At 46.2% G+C, this 21,075-nt stretch overlaps 1 long non-coding RNA gene and 1 pseudogene across 2 annotated transcripts; one reads left to right on the forward strand and one right to left on the reverse strand.

Annotated features, from left to right (window-relative positions):
* The window catches only part of LOC138922105 (heparan sulfate glucosamine 3-O-sulfotransferase 4-like), a 144,871-nt pseudogene that overhangs the window by 94,543 nt on the left and 29,253 nt on the right, over window positions 1-21,075 (forward strand).
* On the reverse strand, window positions 8-13,306 carry LOC138922118 (uncharacterized). Of its 2 annotated transcripts, XR_011435200.1 has the most exons (4): window positions 13,121-13,280; window positions 4,521-4,773; window positions 1,520-2,140; window positions 8-777 (listed from the first exon to the last, which is right to left on the reverse strand). It is a non-coding gene; the product is annotated as an uncharacterized lncRNA (long non-coding RNA). The 2 variants fall into 2 exon arrangements; XR_011435199.1 differs by having other exon boundaries at window positions 8-2,140; window positions 13,121-13,306.

Consider the following 21,075-nt stretch of genomic DNA (forward strand, 5'->3'; position numbering starts at 1 on the left):
CACACCGTTCAAAGAGAATCACAGTTTTATTTTGGTGAACCTCTTTATACATGTGAATATTTGCAAATCTTGTACGTACCGACGTGTAACATAATTTAAAAATGTGTATACCCTAAGCATTTTCCCACGTTATTAAATATTCCTCAAAACAGAACATTTAAGGACAACGTAATATCCCATGGATCTCCTGTAATTTAATCATTACCCAGTTGTTGTGTTTTTAAGTTATTTACAGTTTTCATTATTATAGTTAATTCTTGGATGAACATCCTTGAGTTAAACCTCCACATATGTGCATGATTATTTCTTTAGGATACATTCCTAAAAATGCAATCATTGAGCTTCCTATATTCTGCCAAACTCTCCTAGAAGGTGGGGCTGGCCCAGGGGGTGGGACTTTGGTGTCTACATCCAGACTGGAGCAGCACACACTCCCTGGAACAGTAGAACCTTGGAGGGCAAACAGAACTCAGACCTGAGCAAACTCAGTGACCCACAGGACTTGTTCATATCAAGTACAAGTCACATCGACTATGCACTTGACTTTGTCAAAAATTTTAGAAAGCCTTCAGATTCATAGGGTGGGCTCTCACAGCTCTTTGTAGGGGCAGTCTTGATAGAAAGTTCTTCCTTCTGAGCGGAGTCAGCCAGGTAGCCTTTTGCTTTGCCTAACATTTTGCTTTGGTATCTTCAGATGGTTTTGCTTTCAGAATCGCAAAGACTGAGCTCCCTTGAGGAAACTGAGGCAGTTACCTTCCATCCCTGTCTCTCGTTGATCTAAATGTAAGCAGAGTCATCATATACTCAGTGAAGCTAGTGACCATTAGCTTGTGTTCCATTTGCCACAGAGTTCAGAGGGCAGCCCAGGACTAATGCACAGTTCCTGAAATGAATACACCTTGAGAAGTATCCTCCATCCTTCCTTTGTCAAGTAAGCTGTTGGAACACCTGTGAAAGATTTCTGGATGTGGAGTTTGGAAAGTGAAAGGAATGAGCCTGGGCAACACTGGCACGTAGTGCCCCTGTCTAACTCTATGTCGCAGAAGTTTATGTTCCTGAAATGTCATTTCAGTTCTAGGTGAGAAGGTGAATGGAGAGGGGAAAGCAGAGGGCTATGCCAGCTTCATGTCAGGCAGTTTTCAGCTGCCTTTTCTCTAGACCATTAGTTTATTGATGGTAGGTTGTCTTTCCAGCAAATCTCTTTTGATTGCAAGTGTAATGAAGGCGTATTTTAGTGTCCTTCTAGCTCTAGGGAGAACTCAAGCTGGTTCCTCTCATTCCCACTGAAGTGTCAATGCCAAGGCTGATTCATCTAGATTTTTAGAGCCATCATTCCATCTTGAGGGCTTATGACTACTCTGAGCCATCATAAAGGGGATGTGTCTACGTGGGGTAATTCAGATGGTGCTAAGCAAAGTCTTAGGGCACAGACAGGTTTCTCTTTGTCAAGGATGCTGGCTGCTGTCCTTCCCAGATGCCCAGGAGAAGAGCAATTAACATGATGGTGCACAGTGCTCACCTGAATGGTGGAAAGCAGGCATCAGCTTCAGCCTCCATCCACAAAGCTCCTCCAGGTCCAGGGACCCCAGCCTCTTTCCTTCATCGGCAACGCCAGGCTGTCATTCCCACTCTACTGGGGTGACCCTCGGCAGGGTGCTGGAGACCTCTCGAATCCTGTTCACTTTCCTGGTCCTCCCTTGGGAAGTGAGAAGAGGCTCCTGTATACCCTCCTGTCTGTAATTTTATCCTTAACTCTTGTATTCCATGGGACCTGGTCTCACTGGGTGCCCTGACAGGAGTCTAACCCTCATGTTTCTCTTTTGCTGCTTTTCCTGAGCCTGTGAGATTTTTTTGTGGCGGGAGAAAACCTCATGCTCACAGATCAATGAGCGTATTCTTCTATGCCTATTGTTCAGTGCAGGATTTTGGTCTTTTGAAACTCAAAGGATACGGGCTCTTGAAACTCAAAAACCTTTTTTGCTCAAGACTGTAGTCCTTGCCTTGAGTTTCAAAGGCCTGTTTTGAACCTCAAAGACCAAGCACTGACTCTCTCTCTCTTTGGATACCTGCTAGAAAAAACGCTACACCGGAGTCAGTGGGTGTAGAATGCTCTAGCTATTGAAGGGGTAGGAGGAAATACCTGGAACAAGAAAAAGAAATTACGTCAGCTTCTCTTTCACAATAACCCATCCCAAGTTTCTTCACACAAGAAGAGACTCAGAATTCAAATTCAGGTCAGTCCTCCTTCAGCCTATATGAACCTAAGTGTCTTCTGGAGTTTGTCCAAGGAGAGCAGTAAAATTAGAGTGATGAGTAACCATTGTTGATTATTTACCCCAAGAAGTAAGCTGAGCGTTTTAGATAGAACATCGTATTTTCACAGCAATCCTGTGAAATAGGTGTTATTGTTCTTGTTACCATTTTCCAGATGGGAAAACTGAGACTCCTAGGGATTAGGGACATGGTTAATTAGTGATGGAATTAGAAGAGAAACCCAATCCAGAGCCACATCTCTAAGCTGTGTGAAAAGAGGTGGAGGTGATGCGAGCTTGGTGAGTCAAGGAGTCAAAAGAAAGATTTATTGGACTCTCAAGAGCTAGCAGTAGTGCTCTTTTATTCACAGAATAGCATGGAGTAGTGGGGGACGGGACCCGTGGGCAGTGAGGAGCTGCTGGCATGGGGACGGGACCCGTGGGCAGCGAAGAGCTGCAGGCGTGGGGACAGGACCCATGGGCAGTAAAGAGCTGCAACGTGTTGAGGGTTAGAGCTAAATTTATAAGGCATAGGTATTTGAGTTATTTCTTTACAAGACAAAGGAAAGATCATGAAAAACGTTGTTAAAATGATGTCAGTGTAGGTGGGGTCTGGTTATTGGGTGGTCCTATAACTTTGGGTAAGAATCAGATTGGATTAAGTCAGGACGTCCTATGCTTCCCGGAGGATGATATAGATCAGTATGTAGGGCAGGATGCCTTGGGCTTCTCTCCCTGGGGCAGCCTTGATCCACATCGGAGGGAATGTAAGAAGGGTCAGTATGAAGAGGGTAAATGAAGAAGAGATAAATCGAAGGAGTCTCATCACTGGCCTATTGTACATTCATCTTCCTTTACCAGGAACACCCTTCCCTCAGATCCTGTGAGGTTGAATCCTTTCGTTATTCAAGTTTCGGATCACAATATTATAGACATCATCATCGACCACCCCAGCCAACCACCCACCGTGTGCACACCCAGGACCTCAGCCACATTTTGATGAATCCTGTTTTATTTTTTTAAATAGCATCGCTTCCTCTGGAATGGTCTTGTCATTTATTGATGTTCCTCTGTATTTACTATCTGTCTTCCCTTTCTAGAATCTCTGGAGCATAAGCTTTGAGGTGAGGCACTTGGTGGTTTCGGCCTCTTGTTTATCCTCAGTGTTTAGCACAGTGCCTGGCTTCTACAAGCTTGCTCCGTAAATCTATTTGAGTGAGTTTGATTGAGTGAGAAGGAGCACTCAGAAAGGTTAGAAAGAGAAAAGCCCCATCTTGCATATCTCTAAGCCACATTTCAGAATAAAAATGACAAGCTTAACCGCTCATTGCTTTTCAACCTTGACATCAAAAGCTGCTTAGGAAGGTCTGGCTGGTTTGCTTTGGGGCTGCCTCTTTAAGCGAGGATCAGAAAGCACCTTTAATGTTGAGCTTCATTTGTTTATCAAAGACAGAGGAGCCTTTGTCCTCCGTCGCAGCTGGTATGCAGCAAGATGGGAGCATCCTCTGCCTTGTACTTCAGAGGAGCCAAATGTAACTACAACGGTGGTTTTTCAACTCCGAAATAATCCGGGAATGTGCAAGTTCAGCTTAGACACCCTAAGAGGAGGAGAGCAGGGAAAGTTCAGATTATAACCCGCTTCTAAAGCCCTTTATGCAGATGGGAAGACCAGCTGGAGTGAGTTTCTGAAGTTCTGCTTCTTCAGAGAATTTAGGGGTTCACCAGCTTTTGGGCTGTGCCCACCAAAGATGTCATGGGTACCAGGAAAGAAGGCATCTGAAAGGTAGCCACTGCAGCCCCTTCTAGCTTTTTCCCCTGAACTTGACTCATTTGAGTATCACTTTTACAAAATTTTGTCATATCCAAGGACCACCTGTGGTTAATATATGTAATTATATATATAATATTATAATGTATATACACGTATCACACCTGTCACACAGGGATGTGTGTATGTTACTATACTTACTGTCCTTTGTTTATTTTGACTCTGCATTTAAATGAAAACTTTACATCATTAATATAAATGGAAAAGAAGGAGAAGTATCAGTGACCTTAGGTGGAAGGGAATTAGAAACATAATGCAATGAGAACAAGACAATATTATTAATTCTCTGCCTTTTAAAAATGAGAGATTAGCAAATGTTAGGTGTTAGAGACATCTGAATAACCAAAATTAGACTTTCTCTTTTTTATCAGAAAGAATGAAGGAAAGTTGAAAAGAGTATCTTTCCTCCTGTGTCTGTTGATCTCATCACTGCTGTTTACCTGAAGACATCTGGCAGAACGCCTAAAACGGTGGCCGTGTTTTGTCGGCAGCTTCAAGAACCACTTCACTCTCCAAATCTGGAATCCCATCTGTAATTTCTGGCCAAGTGATCACCAGGCCTGTCTCCATCATTTGCTCTGAAGGAAGCTCAGTCTTCTGACACAATCCACGCCAAGTTCTCTCTCTTTCGAGTGAGAAAGTCCTGGAACCAGGAGTTTGAGTGGGGTGAGAAGGAAGCGAGTCCTTCGCAGCCTGTGAGAAGACAAGATATTTCAGGCATATGGAACAGCATTTAAAAAGGCAGAAGGAGACAGCACGGCCTATTTTAGGGGAACTGCAAGCAGTTAATTCAGTGTGGCTGGATCCACATAAAATGCCAAAGGGAAGGCAGAGAGGGGTGAAAGAAGAGGTGGGAAAGAGGGAGGCGGGGTGCGGGTGCAGACCCTGGGGAGCCAGCAGGCCATGCTCCTGACTGTGGACTGCAGTTTTGACGCCAGCCAGGTACTTGCTGCCGTCCTTTGCACTGGTATTTATAGGTAAATTGTATTTGGGTGGCAACAGCATTCCCTTCTGGAAGAAATCTACTTTTGCTGCATGAATATATTGATAAGATTTGGGGGTGGGTGGGAGGGATGTGAGGGCTTCTAGGATTTTGTTTACCTTTCTGGGATATGCAGGCTGAGGGCAGAGATGTATTTCTAAGGATCATGAAAGGGGATTTGTAAAAGGCTGGGCAGCCTAAGAGATAAAGGCTGTTAGGGGAGGAATTTCCATTAGGGGAATAACGGAGTGTCTGATGGGAAACTTGAAGAAATTTCTGCTCTCAAGGCAGAAGCAGACACGGAGACACTGATTGAGCATATGTAGTTTATTTAGGAGGTACAGGGACACACCAGGGAGTGAGGGGGCCATACAGGGAAGGAAGGCAGCTGATTAGTGGGCCAGTAGTAAGCCGGCTATCACAGTGGCTGCCTCAAACTTAATCCCGTGGGGTAAACTGAAACTCTGGGAAATGGGGTAAAAAACTGCCTCAGAATCATCGTGCCAAAGGGCAGGTCAGTGGTGAGAGGCCGTCCCCAGGGAGATGTTAATTCCCAGGTGCTGCTGACGTGTCCTGGGTACAGGCAGAGTCGGATTCTGAAATGGGGGCAGCGTTTCCAGGAAGACGAGGCTCTGAGTGTTGAAGTCAGAACAGCACGTGGAAGCGGTCGGAGCGGCTATGTGGAGAGTCACCGGCACCTGCTTGTCTGGTTTGGCGTGTTGTACCTGCTTTCCCAGGACTCACGTGAAATCTCCCATAATCTGCCCATATGTTGTTCATGCATTGGAAAGATGAATCTGATGGGAAGATGTGACTCATTGCTGAGTGTTGCCTTAAGTGAGGCTCCACAGAGACCTGGCACTTTCCAAGCAGGCCGGCCTCATCTGCTGATACAGCTACGTTGGAGTCATCAGATCCTTCTTAGTTGCAGTGATAAGAATGCAACTCTGACTTAAAAACCAAGTAAAATGAAACTTATTGGATCTTAGAACTGAAAAGTCCAGGGGATGGTCTTCAGGTACAGCTTGATTCTAAGAGCTCAAATGATCTAATCAGACTTTGGATTCTCTCTCTTTCCATCTCTTATGTCTATCTTTCTCTGGACTGATTCCATTTTCTCCTTATTATGATAAGATGGTTTTCAGGAGCTTTAGGCTTGCGTCCTGTTTTTCCATCCACCCTAGTAGAAAGATGACTTCTTCTTCTCTTTTTTTTTTTTTTTTGGTGAGGAGGATTCACCCTGTGCTAACATCTCTGTGAATCTTCCTCCATTTTGTATGTGGGACGCCTCCACAACATGGCTTGATGAGTGATGTATAGGTCCAAGCCTGGGATCTGAAACTTTGAACCCCAGGCCACCAAAACAGAGCATGCAAACTTAACCACTACGCCACCAGGCTGGCCCCTAGAAAGATGACTTCTTTTAACAAACAATTACAATGAATTTCAAGACTGAGTCTCGTTGGCTATGATTGGCCTTCCTTGGGTCACGTAGACACCCCTGAAACTCTTGCTGGGGCTAGAGTGGCTGCCCAGCACTGATTGGGCAGGGTGAGTTCACATACCTACCTACCCTTAGAGCCAGAGGGGTGCTTAATTCAACCCAAATCTCACAGACTGAGAAGTAGAAAAGGAGCTGTTTCCTGGGATAACATGAGTACCATTGATAGAAAATGAAGAGTGCGTGGATGCTAGGCAAGCAAGAGCAAGAGATATCCACTACAACCAAGAAAAACCAACAAGATGCTCACAGACCTGGGAGCTCAGGCCTATTTTAAGGACCTAGTACAAAACCAGCATCTGAGGTTACCATGACCCCAAATACCCAATCTTGATAACCAGCCCCCTTCCTGAGCCAGACCTACAGCTTCCTTTCAAAGCTGCTGACTCCAGCTGACGGATGAGGGTCCCAGGGTTTCCAAGGCACTGGATTTCCATTGACTGCTGTAACCTTGAGCTACAGACTTTATTGGCAGTATTTAACACAAATCTGTTTTCCATCCTTGTCAGATCCCGCTTCAGTATGCGCCACAGGAGGAGAAGTCAAACGCTAAATTGATTTCTTTAATGGGGAGTGCTTTGCAGCTGATAGCAACCCTTCTGGAGATGCGTTAGTCAAGTTACAATGGAATCTTTTCTCGCTGGCTTTTATGGACTCTCCTCTTTGCCAGGAGTATAGGACTGTGATATCATCATTTGCCTGTTTTTTCTTTTAACTGGAGACTAAGAAGGTCAGGGCTCCCACCTCCCGCCTCTAGGTCAGAAGCTGAGTCTTTCTAGGGAAGATTTAACTGTAGGAGTTAGTATCTTGAGATTGCCAAGAATGATTAGTGTCAAGGTGTTTCTTAGCAACTTGAGCGCAATAAGGGGCTGGAATCGTGTGAATGAACACTTACTTGGGAATCTGGGAGTTGGCCTTCCTGCCTGTTTGTGGGATTTTATGGACTGTTTATACTGTAGTTTGAGATAATTTGGTGATTTTTCTAGAATATAGTGAGCTCTTGCTTACTTCTGTTCGGTAAGGATTCGTTCCATTTCTGTGTATAATAACAATAATAATGGTGATTGGGGGCATACCCTTGTTCTGTGCTGGGCTCTCTCCATTGTCTCACTCAGTCTTCACAACAGTTCCATGAAGTGGGTCCTGTTCTGCCTGCTATGCTGATGAGAGCCTGGAGGCAACAAAGTTACACAGCTTGCCCCAGGTCGTACAACTCATGTAATTAGGAATTCTCAGGGCCTGTATTTATACCTTTGTTTGAACTCCAAAGATTGTTCTTTTAGCCACCCCTGTATATTTCCATCCATGAGAAGGCATTGTACACTCATCAAAGACGGATTTGGTGCCATCTCCTAGGATAAGGACCCAAATTTAGAGCATCACATTCTGGAGTGTGACACAAAGAGAAATAAAAACTGGAGGGATGTGGCCAATACAGATCTTCTTAGCCACACCCACGATACCAACTCATGAGGAAGGACCATCTTTACTTCCTAGTTGTGTTGATCATAGAAGGTGTATTTTCAAGGTAGAGGCTGTTATCCTGTTAAGATATCAGGTAGATTTTCTGCAGGAGAAAAACCCAATGGTTTTTGCGTCTTGGAATCCATCATGTATCTTGTCTTCAACCTTCCGAGATCTGACCTCTCAGGGGACACCGAGGCAGCTTAACACAACTGCATGACCAAAAATGACTTACTGTCTCTGAGCCTCAGGTTTTCCATCTGTATAATGGAATCGATGATGTTATTAATTACACAGGATAACTTGTGAGGGTTGAATTCAGTATTATACATTAGGGCTTCAAGAGATGTCAGTTGCTACTATTTTGTTTTATGTTGCTGGGCTTCAATTTTTACATCTCTCCAATGAAGAAGCTGGATCAGCTCCATTTCTGAACCATGACTGTCACCTGAAAACGGATGGGGCTGGCTAGGGCAGAATGAGGCAGGAAACTGAGATCTGTGGACAAACTTGAGGGGTCAGAAACAGCTTCAGAAGCGAGAGCAAGTTCGGTCTAGCTGGTGACACTTGGTGTCACGAGGATCTGGCTACAGACAAGAAGTGGTAATTGAAGGTGGCTGTTGGCGTTCAGCACGTCCAACAAGGGATGACGGGCGACATATCAGGCTAGCAGAATATGATGAACCTGTCACTGGGTGTTAGGGACTGAACCAGATACCATTCAGAGACAGAGCTCTATAGACTGGATATAGACAAGGTTGTAGACAGGGGATGATGTTCCAGTTACTATTTCTGTGTAACAAACCACTGCCTAACCTAGTGGCATCAACTGACCATTTTATTAGGCTCATGCATTCTCTGGGTAAGGAATTTGGGAGGGCTTGTCTCTACTCCCTGATGTCTGGGGCCTTGTTTGGAAAGACGTAAAGCCTGGGAGTGACTCAGTGACTTGAAGCAGGAAACATCTGGAGGCATCTGCACTCACTTAGCTAGTGGTGATGCTGGTTACAGCTGGGACCTCGGCTGGGGTGTCAGGCAGAACACTTCCTATATGTGATCTCTCCATCTGGGCTAGTTTGGGCTTCCAAACTAGCATGGCACTAGGTCTTGAGACTGAGTGTCCCATCAGAGCAAGGCAGAGGTACATAGCATTTTTACTATTAAGCCTCAAAGTCACATAGTGTCACATACTCTAGGTTCAAGAGGAGGGAACACATACTTCGCTCCTCAGTGAGAGGGAGGGCGGAGTGACATTGTAAGAAAAGCCTGTGGGATGGAGATTTTGCTGCATCCATCTTTGCGAAATCGAATCTACCACAGGTGTTTATAGTCTAAGTTGTTATTGTGTGAATGTTAATAGCACAGACTGGAGCCAGACTGCCTGGCCTCATGTCCTGACTCCACCACTTACTAGCCGTGTGATGTTGGGCAGGTCGTTTAAACCCTTCGTGCCTCAGCTTCCTCATCTATGAAATGGGACTACTAACAGGACCTATCTTTTTGGATCGTTGTAAAGATTAAATGAACTAAGAACATGGAAAGTACTCAGAACAGAGCCTGGCACATGATAAACTAAAGGCAGGTGTTTCCTATCATTATCATCACTAAGAAGGTTTCTGAGGCAGAGACTCAGGCTTCGGGAACTAGCCAGGAACAATTCAGAGGCCCAAACGAAGGAGCAAGATATAGGTCAGCCTATTAGAAAACAAGGACTGATGCTGATGTAGAATGTGAGACAAGAACTGATTAATTGCTTCTCTTTTGGATCCGAACTGATCCCAGAGGTGGGGCCTCTGTTTTAAAGGCAGACAGGAGCTGGGGGCCAGTGGCCCCTGCAGGGGCGAGGTGGGCTCCAGGCACAGGAAAAACACCAGGCCTGATTCTGTCACATCTATTAACCGTCTGACCCCACCACACTTCCTTTCGCCTTTCTCCACATAAGCCCCTCCATGTCTCATCGTGCCTCATCTTACTTGCTGAGTGACAGGCCTGGAACTAAGCCGTGTTACATCATCAGTGAGTGACAGAGGAAGGAGGCCTAAGCCATCATGACAAAGGATTGTCCAGATCTGTTTGGGGAATATTCCAGTTGAAACAGAGGAGGAGAGCAATCACATGGGTGGGCTCCACCACAGGCTTTATGAAGCCCCTTGGTATAAGTCAGAGTTTTTTCGTGGCAGATGACAGAAACCCAGTTCCAACCAGCTTAAGCTAAAAAGGGAATTTATTTGCTGCTTAACCGAAAAGTCCGGGAGGAGACAGTCTCACTTGGGTCTATATGCTCCAATGATGTTGTCAGGAATCCTGTCTTTCAGAACCACTTTCCTTTCTTATTTACTTTTAAATTTTTGGCCCTATTCTCAGGATAAATCCATTCATTCATTAATTCATTCATCAAATAGCTATTATGGGTTTATTATGCACTAGGCATGTTTTAGTGAATAAGACAGCAAGTCCTTGATCTCCTGGAAATTATTTCCCGAGGAGGAAGATAGAATAAACAAGCAGACAGATGAAAATGTATGTATCATATGATACATTTACATACATACAGCTACTAGTGTAATGGAGACAATAAAACTGGGTACGGGAATACAGAGTGACAGTAGAGGGAATAGTCACAGCAAATCTCTCTGAGCTGGTGACGTGGGAAAAGGGACGCCTGTAGTGAAAGGGAGCCTGCTGTGGAGGGAAGAGTATTCCAGCAGAGGGAACAGCCCTGCAAAGACTTTGAGGCAAAGATCGTCTTGCTGTCTTTGAATAACTAGAAGGAGAACAATACGGCTGGGCCTTAGGGACCAAAGAGGAAAGTCATGTGAGAACAAGTGGGAGAGGCAGATGGTACAGGGATTCTGGCCATGGTAAGGAGTTTAGATCTTATTTTAAGTGTAATGAGAAGCCATGGGTGACTTTTAAGTGAGGGATCAATATGATCTTATTTGCCTATTTAAAAGATCACTCTTTCAGTTTTGTGGGGAATGTGTTGGCAAAGGAGGAATCAATTCTTGGTTCAAGGCTGACATCCTTCCGGATTAACAACCCCTCCAGACAAAGTCCCAGGGAGAGATCTCATTGGTCAGCCTTGAGTCACATGCAAATTCATGGACCAGCCACTGTGGCCATAGTGATGGGATATTTTGAATGGCCCAGTTGAGGTCCCATATCCACTTCTAGATGTCGGAATGGGGCTAGCCCCACCCCATCCACTGAGAAGGAAAGAGTGATTCCTTAATTGAGAACTGTGGGTACACTTAACAAATGAGGTGATGGATGTTGGACAGGCAAAAGGGATAGAAGTCCTCTGTGCTCCTCAGTGACATTCCCAAAGTGAGGACATCCATCTCTGCTTGAGCACATTCAGTGATATCCAGGGGCTTCCTTCCTCCTTGCCTCTCCTCTCCGTCACTCACCAGAGCAGCCACTAGAGAATGGCTAGAATGGAAAGGCATTTCTTCCTGGTTTTAAACTAGGGCCATTTCCACTATGTGGTCCTTCTTCTACTTTCTGAAGCCTGTCAGGTGAGCCTAAATACTGTTCCATACAGCCCTTTGGAAGAGAGTAGCAACATCTCCCTCAAGTATTTATTTGTCTACCCTGAATAACCTCGGTGGATTCCTTTCTCTCCCCAGGTCACAGCCCCTTTGTCATTCTAGTTGCTTTCCTTAGAGTCCTTAGGACTTCATCAGATTTTCAAATGCTCTATTCTGTTAATGGGGCGGGGAGGAGTGACTCCTGGTTTAACAGGAGCAATTTCTTATTTTAGGCCTAACCTAGGCTGAACTAAAAAAGTATGGTGTGCAAATGAAGTTGTTCCCAGCTTAGACAAAGAAGTCACTAGTCCATCGATCATTGATGTTGGGGGCAGATAAGGGGAGCAAAAAGCAGCTTGGAAAGCAGAATGGGAACTTACCAGGAGGGGGGATGTTCCTGGGGACCTTTGGGTTTTCTGTAGTTTGTAGCCCTCTTTTTTATTTACAGGAGGAAAGTTGGTAGGAGTATTCCTCCCATACCATCCGTATTTACCTTCAGTATGGAATTCATCATGTTTTATAGTCATGCATTTATTCAGCAAGCATATATTGAGCACCTACTGCATACCAGGTACTGGGCAATAGGGATGTAGAGAGGAGCAAACAAATCTTCTGGACTCAGTCTGTTGTGTGGACAGATCAGAAAATCACTAATGGTAATGAAGTGGGATCAGGGCTATATCAAGAATATATGCTAGTGAGGATCCTTCTAGGAAGTGCCTGACACTGGGGCTGAGGGTGGAGGATGGATGGGTGAGGCGGGGTGTGTGTGTGTGTTCTGGGCAGTGGGAACAGTATACAAAGAAGGGCACCAGGGCTTCAGAGAATAGGGTGATGTGAGTTAAAAAAAAAGATGGGGTGGGGGGGAGGATAAATGGGATACAGCCGGATATTAAGCTTGATCACTAGACAAGGTAGGTCTGGGCATGGCATATGGGGGCGTTGGGAGTGATTGAGAGTGTCAGTCATGGGCAGTGACAAGATCAGAGTTGTGTTTTACAAAGGTCACTTTGATAAATTTGTAGGGGGTGGACAGAGACCGAGGTGGTCAGAGGCGATGACAGGAGCTTGATGAGTGGGCAGTAGACCAGGGCAGCATGAAAACCAGAGCAGAGATAGCGGCTGTCTTAGTCAGTTCAGGCTGCTATGACAGAATGCCATAGACTGGGGGCTTAAACAATAGAAATTTATTTCTCATCGTTCTGGAGGCTGAGAAGTCCAAGATCCACGTCCCAGCGAATTTGTTGTCTGGTGAGAACTCTCTGCCTGGTTTGCAGATGGTTCTTTCTTGCTGTGTCTGCACATGGCAGAGAGAGAGAGATCATCTCTCTCGTGTCCCTTGTAAGGGCACTAATCCCATTCATGAGGGCCCTACCCTCAGGACCTCATCACCAACGAGAGGCCCCCCCCACCTCCAAATACCATCACATTGAGGGTTAACTTCACTATATGAATCTGGGGAGGACGCAAGGATTATTCAGTCCATAGCAGTGGCCAAAGGGACAGAGGGACAAGGAGGGAAGGAGATGGAGTTGGGGTAATATCGGCAGCCCTGGTGAATACCTTGTTCGAGGAACCGAGAGGTGGCAGGCCAGGCTCTGCACCCACATCCTTCTGGACCCCGCCTCTGACCAACAGAATCTCAGTCTCTTCTCAGAGATTCTCCTGGGAGTGAAACCAGTGTGAATAGAGAATCCTTATGGGAATTACAGGCAGATTGCCATCATTCTGCTTCTGTCTCCTCACCTTTAAAATGGGGAGAGTAGCGGTAACCCAGCTTTTGGATGTGAGGATTAAATGAGACAGTTGGTGCAAAGCAGTGAGCACAGGATCTGGCACAAAGGGAGGCCTTCAATAAATTATTCTTATTATAGTAGTTTTGATTTTCCTCTAGTCGGAATAGAATTTAGTTGAAGTTAGTGACTGTGTCACGGCTGTGTCTCAGGCTGGTGTCTGCCGCCCTGAGCTAAGCCGTAAAAACCCCTAGAATACCTTTTCAAAAGCCTGTCAGCCTCTTGAGGCTCCTACACTTCTTTATTTTATTTTATTTTATTTTATTTTATTTTATTTTATTTTATTTTATTGTAGTAACAGTGGATTCTAACGTCATATAGCTTTCAGATGTACGTTGTAATATATTTCGAATTCTGTGTAGATTACATCGTGTTCACCACCCAAAAACTAATTATAGTCCGTCACCTCGCATGTGATCCTCATCACCCCTTTTGCTCTCTCCCCTCCCCCCTCCCCCTATGGTAACCACCAATCCAATCTCCGTGGCTCTGTGTGTGTTTGTGATTGTTTTTATCGTCTGCTCATGAGTGAGATCACACGGTGTTTGACTTTCTCCCTCTGATTTATTTCACTTCACATGATACCCTCAGGGGCCATCCAGGTTGTCACAAATGGCCGGGTCTCATCATTTCTTATGGCCGAGTAGTATTCCATTGTGTATACATACCACATCTTCTTTATCCATTCCTCCCTTGACGGGCACCTAGGTTGCTTCCAAGTTTTGGCTGTTGTGAATAATGCTGCAGTGAACCTAGGGGTGCACGTGTCTTTCTGCATTTGTGTCTTCGACTTCTTTGGATGAATAGCCAGCAGTGGGATAGCGGGATCATAACGGTAGATCTATTCTTAGTTTTCTGAGGATACTCCCTACTGCTTTCCATAGTGGCTGCACCAGTCTGCGCTCCCACCAGCAGTGGAGGAGAGTTCCCATCTCTCCACATCCTCTCTCCGACACTTGTCTCTTGTCTTGTTACTTAGAGCCGTTCTGCCCAGAGTAAGGTGACATCTCATTGTAGTTTTTCTTTGCATTTCTCTGATAGCTAATGATGTTGAGCACCTCTCCATATGCCTCTTGGCCATCCGGATATCTTCTTTGGAGAAGTCACTGCTCAGATCTTTTGCCCGTTTTTTTAATTGGGTTGTTGATTTGTTTTGTTGTTGAGGTGTATGAGTTCTTTCTGTATTTTGGGTATTAACCCCTTATCCGATATACGGTTTGCAAGGATCTTCTCCCAGGTGTCAGGTTGCGTTTTGGTTTTGTGGATGTTTCCTTTGCCGTGCAGAAGATTTTTTGACTTTGATGTAGTCCCATTTGTTCATTTTGTATTTTGCTTCCACTGCCCAGTCAGACGTGGTACTTGAACATAGGCTGCTAAGACTGATGTCAGAGGGCTGACTGCCTATGTTTTCTTGTAGACGTTGCATGGTTTCGAGTCTGACTTTCAAGTAAAACCCGAGGGAGGAGGCTGCAGTTCCCCGAGAGCGAGCTTGGCAGGGACCCCGCGTCCCTGTCAGCGCACCTTCCCGCTCCACAAAGGTCCAAAGCGTGTGGGCGGGGCCCGAGGAGTTCTCCCAGGAGGGTGTCCCTGTCCCTGTCCGCAGTCCACCGCTGGAGTGGGCGGGGCAGCGGGGGGGGGGGGGGGAGCGTCTGGGCGGCTGCTGGGCCACCCTCGTGGGAGGCGTGGGAGGCGTCGGCGAGCCGCGCCTGCCTGCCCAGAGCCGAGCCCGGCGGAGTCCGGCCACGCTCTGCTGCTCTCTCCCGGGATGGGCTCGTCCGTTCCGCCGGCGTCCGTGGACGCCGCTCCGTGTCCCCGCTGGGCACAGCAGCCCGGGCCCTCCACAGCCATGGCCGCTGGCCTGAGGTGGCCCTCCTTCAGCTCCCGCTCTTCCTGCTCGCCGGACACGGACGACCAGGGCGCCTGTGAAGATGATGCCATCTGGGAGAGGTACCTGGGGGCGTGGGCCTGGGGGCTGGTGGGAGGCGAGTCTGTCCCTGAGGAATAGGCTTGTGCGCCGAGAGGTGCCCGTCAGGTCGCGGGACAACTGTGCGGCGCGTGGAGCGAGGGGGTCTCTTCGTGCACTTCACGCGTTCGTGGAACGGGCGGTGTGTGCCAGGCACCTGCCCAGGGGCCACCCTGGGGATGCGGTGCCCGGGAGTCGGGCGCTGAAGCGGCCCCCGTGGTCTTGGCTCCTTGGAAGGACAGACGCGAAGTCGATAACGACACTGGTCTCCATGCGTTCTGAGGCGTGCAGGTCTCCCTGTTTTAGAGGCTACGTTCCGTTGGGGTTTTCCTGAAGCCTGTTGTGCCCCCGAAGCTCAGGCCGGTTCAGGGGAAGTGGCCTGTCGAGGGCCACGTGATATTTGTGTGCAGAGCCAGTGCTTTCCAAAGCCCTTGACTGTGCGGAAGTCCACCTGTTAGGGCTGCAGTGGGGGCTGTCCGGGGAGCGTTGTGAGCACAGGTATGTGTCCCACACTTGAAAGTATGGCAAAGAAAGCGTGAGGCTCGAGGGTGCTGCGTCCGTTCCCTCCTTCCACATAGTCTGGAGAAGTGACTTTGGGACAAGTCCTTCCTTTCCTCTGGTTGGTGCGTGTTCAGTGGTCTGGACACTTGAGGAGCAAGACTGACAGGGTGTTTGACGTACTGGGCCTCACGGCCTAGTTGGAAAGGACAGATAGGCAGCAACTAATTACCTAGGAGATATGTGAAAGCAATTTTGTGTTGAGTGCTGAGAAATACGGCATTTACTGATAGACTTTGTGACTTAGGCAGTGATGTTTAAGCTGAGAGCAGATGCCTACAAGAAAAGGAGGACTTGTGCGGGAGAGTGTTGGGACAGGGCAAGGGAGGAGTATGGCCTGTCAGAGGAGCTGAAAGAATGCCCTGGAGACTGGGGCCGCGTAGGGACTGTAGGCTGGGGAAAACAAAACTTTTCGATTAAGGCTGACGCTTTCTATAGGTTTTTGGAGACTAAGTGTCGTGATTCGGAACGTGGACTCTGGAGCCAGACTCATGTCAAATGGGTCCTAGCCATGCCACCTACGGGCTTTGTGAACTTGGGCAAGTTACTGTACCATTCTGTGTGTCAGTTTCCTGATCTGTAAAACGGGGATGATTATCATACACACTCCATAGGTTAGTGTAAAGGTGAAAGGATATTTCCTATCCGCAAAGTACTTAGAGCACTGTCTGGCCTTTGGTAGGCGTTAGTAGTGGTTGATGAAATAAATGGATAAATGCATGCGTAAGTATTAAAGGCTTGGAGGCTGTCCCTGGTGAAGTGTGTGAACTTGAATGGATGACACCCAACTTTGTTTCCTTTCCAGCTTGCAGTTGCTACTGAGCGCATCTGTAGCACTGTGGAATTAGAAATAATCTCCCTCGACTTGGCTGCTCTTTGTAAAAGAATCTAATGCTGTCAAAATTGTCCCAGGGAAATAAAAGCCTTTTCAGTAGCATTTTAGGGTTAGGCTTATTTAATATGTCTTGTTTATATTGGTTTGTTTAGTATTTGTTGGTAACATGTTTTTGGCAAAGCTGCTCGGTTAAAAAAAGTAGATTAGCTGTAAAATAGTTGAGACGCAGAGAAAAGTAGAGAGTCGTGTAAGCAGAGCACGCCTTTCCTTGACTCTCTGTCGAGAGCTTGTGTGATTGAAGCTGCTCTCTGCCTCATACACGGTGCCCTCTGCGTGTGCAGTCATCCAAACAGTGCAGGGTCTGGAACCGTGGAGAATCTAAGGCAGTACAGTCACGCTTTGCTTAACAGTGGGCATCAGTTCTGAGGAGTGTGTCATGGTCAGGCAATCTCGTGATCGTGCAAACACCACGGAGTTCCTAAAGCTAGATGGCAGAGCCTCCTACACACTTAGGCTCTACGGGACTAATCTTATGGGACCCCCGTTGTGGACTGAAACGTCCCGGTGTAGGGCATGGCTGTACTTCCCAACTCCCAGGGCACGGAAGTGTAGTCTGTGGGGCTTTTGAAAAGAACGGAGACGCTCAAGGCCTGCTCTGGACCCACTGACTTAGAATCTACTGGGATAGTTCCCGGCTTTAAAGACCAGACATATTCCTCATCTGGAGACATCTCATCAGCGGTTTTTCACACTGGGTTTTCCCTCATCTGAAGAAACACGCAAAGAGACTGTGAGGATCCATAATTAGCGTTTTAATACATTTGGCAGGACTCAGTGTTTTCCACTTTCTGTGATACTGGGATCTGCATCTTCACTGTAATGTGTTAAACCTTTAAATCTTGTCAAAAAGTCACGTCGTTAAATAGAGAATCCTTATGGGAATTCCAGGCAGATTGCCATCTTTCTGCTTCCGCCTCCTCACCTTTAAAATGGGGAGATTAGTGGTAACCTAGCTTTTGGATGTGAGGATTAAATGAGACAGTTGGTGCAAAGCAGTGAGCACAGTATCTGGCACAGAGTGAGGCCTTCAATAAATTATTCTTATTATAGTAGTTTTGATTTTCCTCCGGTTGGAATATAATTTAGTTGAAGTTAGTGACTGTGTCATGGCTGTGTCTCAGGCTGGCGTCTGCCGCCCTGAGCTAAGCCATAAAAACCCCTAGAATAACGTTCCAAAAGCCTGTCAGCCTCTTGAGGCTCCTACACTTCTTTATTTTATTTTATTTTATTTTATTTTATTGCAGTAACAGTGGATTCTAACATTATATAGCTTTCAGATGTACGTTGTAATATATTTCGAATTCTGTGTAGATTACATCGTGTTCACCACCCAAAAACTAATTATCGTCCGTCACCTCGCATGTGAGCCTCATCACCCCTTTTGCTCTCTCCCCTCCCCCCTCCCCCTATGGTAACCACCAATCCAATCTCTGTTGCTCTGTGTGTGTTTGTCATTGTTTTTATCTTCTGCTCATGAGTGAGATCACACGGTGTTTGACTTTTCTCCCTCTGATTTGTTTCACTTCACATAATACCCTCAGGGTCCATCCAGATTGTCACAAATGGCCGGATCTCATCATTTCTTATGGCCAAGTAGTATTCTATTGTATATATAGACCACATCTTCTTTATCCATTCGTCCGTTGATGGGCACCTAGGTTGCTTCCAAGTTTTGGCTGCTGTGAATAATGCTGCAGTGAACCTAGGGGTGCACGTGTCTTTCTGCATTTGTGTTTTCAAGTTCTTTGGATGAATAGCCAGCAGTGGGATAGCTGGATCACACGGTAGATCTAATCTTAGTTTTCTGAGGATACTCCCTACTGCTTTCCATAGTGGCTCCACCAGTCTGCACTCCCACCAGCAGTGCAGGAGAGTTCCCTTCTCTCGACATCCTCTCTGACACTTGTCTCCTGTGTTGTTAATTAGAGACATTCTGACCAGAGTAAGGTGACATCTCATTGTAGTTTTGATTTGCATTTCTCTGATAGCTAATGATGTTGAGCACCTCTCCATATGCCTCTTGGCCATCCGGATATCTTCTTTGGAGAAGTCACTGCTCAGATCTTTTGCCCGTTTTTTTAATTGGGTTGTTGATTTGTTTTGTTGTTGAGGTGCATGAGTTCTTTCTGTATTTTGGGTATTAACCCCTTATCCGATATACGGTTTGCAAGGATCTTCTCCCAGTTGTCAGGTTGCGTTTTGGTTTTGTGGATGATTTCCTTTGCCATGCAGAAGATTTTTTTACTTTGATGTAGTCCCATCTGTTCATTTTATATTTTGTTTCCATTGCCCAGTCAGACGTGGTACTTTAACATAGGCTGCTAAGACTGATGTCAAAGGGCATACTGCCTATGTTTTCTTCTCGAAGTTTCATGGTTTCGGGTCCGACGTTCAAGTTGTTGCGGTTGGTTGGTTGGTTGGTTGGTTGGTGGTTTTGCTTGCGTGTGCGTGTGATCTAAGGTTCTTCAAGTCTACGTCTGTGCGTTCCCTTCTACCCGATGGGAAATGAAATACACAACCATACTTCTTTTATTTGTTTAGAAAATATTTTACCGTAAGTCCAGTAGAAAATGCGTTGTGAACATCTTCAGTATGCACAATTGTGAAACAAACACAAGTGAGCAGATCCCAACTGGAGAAATCACTGGGGTGTCTCTGTACTCCTTCCCCATTCCCGTTCTTCGGTCAGCCAGTGTCCTACCCGCCCCACTTCCTCAAGGTGGCAGATCCTGATTGCTGTTTTTTCTCCCTCATTCCTTTCCTTTTCTGTGTAGTATTTTTCCTCCGTGGATTTATGTTTCTCTAAGCGATATTATTGTTGCTTGGTTTGAACTTTACCCGAATGTCTATTTCTTTCTTTCACCGAATATGCTGTTCCTGAAATTCAGCTGCTGATGCTTGTAACCGGTAGCTCTAGTCCATTTTCACCGCTCCCTAGTTTTCCGCACATTTCCTGCTTCACAACAAAGGCGAGCAGGTGTGCAAAGCCCACAGCACAGTTCCCGCCGTGAGTCAGCGCTCAGTCAACATTTGTTGAATGGAACTGAGCCCGGACTGACTGTTAACAGCGACGCTTGGTTCCCCAGGCTGCATTCTCTGTCCTTCGCGCCATGGCCAAGGATCCTGTTTAATTCATTTTGAGTTGATTTTTCTGCATGGTGTAAGTTAATGGTCTGCTTTCATTCTTTTGCATGTGGCTCTCTGGTTTTCCCAACACCAGTTATTGAAGAGACTCTGCTTGCTCTATTGTATGCTCTTGGCTCCTTTGTCGAATATTAGCTGTCCATACACGTGTGGGTTTATTTCTGGGCTCTCAGTTCCGTTCCATTGATCTGTGTGTCTGTTTTTGTGCCAGTACCATGCTGTTTTGGTTACTAGAGCTTCTTAATATATGCTGAAATCAGGGAGTGTGATACCTCCAGCTTTGTTCTTCTTTCTCAGGAATCCTTTGGCTATTCAGGGTCTTTTGTTGTTCCATATAAATTTTAGGATTCTTTGTTCTATTTCTGTAAAAAATGCTGGAACTTTGATAGGGATTGCGTTGAATCTGTAGATTGTTTTAGGAACTATGGACATTTTCACTATGTTAATTCTTCCAATCCAAGAGCACAGAATATCTTTCCATTTCTTTGGGTCTTCTTTGATTTCTTCCAACAATGTTTTACAGTTTTCGGTGTACAGATCTTTCACCTCTTTGGTTAAGTTTATTCCTAAGTATTTTATTATTTTTGTTGCAATTGTAAATGGGATTGTATTCTTAATTTCTCTTTCTGCTACTTCGTGTTAGCGTATAGAAACACAACCGATTTTTGCCTGTAGGGGATCAAGACACTCAGCCAATGCAGGCTGACAAGTAGCCTGAGGGCTTGCTGTTGGGTGGGGCAGGTCCCTAGGGCCGCCTGCCTGCCCTGGCTGAACTGGATTAGATCTGTGCTCTAGTGGGTATGGCAGCCCCCTGGGCTAACAGGCCAGGGGAAGAACCTCAGTGGTGTCTGCTGGGGTCTGAGTTAGCACGCCTGGACCATGTCAGAACAATAGCCCCCACCAATGTCTCAGTCTCGGGAGAGGTCTCTCCTTTCACCGAGATGCCCCCAGAGCCCACCAGGTGAGTCTCTTTTCACCCAAGGACTGTCAGCCTTCTCTCTGGTGATTTTAGTTTGCTGAGACAGGTGAGTTTGTGCATGGGCCCTTTAAGACCCGACTCTTTTCAGTTTTCATCTGACAGCTTTTCTGGGGGTATTCCCTGCTGTAGTTAATAGCCAGCGAAGCCAGATACTAAGACCCTCGTCTCAGTTGTGCTGAGTCTAAA

The sequence above is a fragment of the Equus caballus genome, unplaced genomic scaffold (assembly GCF_041296265.1).
Source record: "Equus caballus isolate H_3958 breed thoroughbred unplaced genomic scaffold, TB-T2T haplotype2-0000451, whole genome shotgun sequence".
Classification (NCBI taxonomy): Eukaryota; Metazoa; Chordata; class Mammalia; order Perissodactyla; family Equidae; genus Equus; species Equus caballus.